Source organism: Balaenoptera ricei, chromosome X (assembly GCF_028023285.1).
Source record: "Balaenoptera ricei isolate mBalRic1 chromosome X, mBalRic1.hap2, whole genome shotgun sequence".
Taxonomy (NCBI): Eukaryota; Metazoa; Chordata; class Mammalia; order Artiodactyla; family Balaenopteridae; genus Balaenoptera; species Balaenoptera ricei.
Window position 1 is genome coordinate 10790501 of NC_082660.1, and position 1339 is coordinate 10791839.

Here is a 1339-nt window from a genome sequence, read left to right on the forward strand (position 1 = left end):
AAGTATATAAAAAAAAAAATCACTCCCATCAGTGGCCCACAGCCTGTAGAATGGCCTCCTGGTGTTCATGCCCTTGTGTAATCCCCTCTCCTTAAGGGTGAGCTGGACCTAATGACTTCTAAGTGGCTTCTGAGAGGACACAGCAGAAATGAGGAGATGGCACTACCAAGATTAGTTCACGAAAAAGACTGTGGCTTCCGTCTTGCTTTCCCGCTGTTCCTCCTTCACTGGCTCATTCTGTTGGAAGCCAGTTGCAATGTTGTGAGCTGCTCTGTGGAGAGGCCGACGTGGCCAAAAACTAAAGGAGGACTCCAGCCAATAGCCAGCGAGGAACCGAGGCCCTCAGTCCAGCAACCTATGAGGACCTGAATCCCATCAATGGCACTTGAGTGAGCTTGGAAAAGAATCAAAGAATTTAGTTATGTAAAGTTTCATTGGTAATCGATAAGACAGATCTAAAGCCAGAAATGCGCACATATTCTCCTGTTCTTTTAAAAAGAACGTGGAATATGCCGGTGTGCGGGGTTTTCTTCTTCCTCCTCTTCCTCCCTCTCTTCTGATGAAATTGATCCCAGAGAAAGACCTCAAGTTTGTTGCAGGGTCAATGCAGGGAGTGTGAGAGTGGAGAGCGGAGATCGGAATGGGGCGGTGAGACATCGCCCGAGTGGCCACCTCGCAGGAGAGCCAGATAGCGTGGAGCACTTCGTCTCTTTGAGGCTGTACAGCAAGACAAGAATGATGGCTGACCGTCTACACACCCGCCAGCCTTCCCGTCTGAGTCGGCTGCTTGATTTATTCCCGGCTGTCAGGAGCCCCGTCTCCAACCGGTTTGTAAGGACAACTGTTCAGATCACCCAGGCAGCCTTCTCAGTTTCTTCTTGGCTGGAGACACGAGGATGGTCAAAGACTGAATGGGGGGCTTCCCAGGTGGCGCAGTGGTTGAGAATCTGCCTGCCAACGCAAGGGACACGGGTTCGAGCCCTGGTCCGGGAAGATCCCACGTGCCGCGGAGCAACTAAGCCCGTGCGCCACAACTACTGAGCTCACGTGCCACAACTACTGAAGCCCACGCTCCTAGAGCCTGTGCTCTGCAGCAAAAGCCACCGCAATAAGAAGCCCACGCACCGCAACAAAGAGTAGCCCCTGCTCGCCACAACTAGAGAAAGCCTGCGCGCAGCAACAAAGACCCAACACAGCCAAAAATAAATAAATTAAAAAAAAAAAAAAAAAAAAAAAAAGAATGGATGTGCATGTGTCCTCCCATCTGTCACTGATGGGATGATCCTGATAGGATCAGGCCTTCAAGAGGTCGTGGGCTGCCTTCAATTGATTCAGCTCC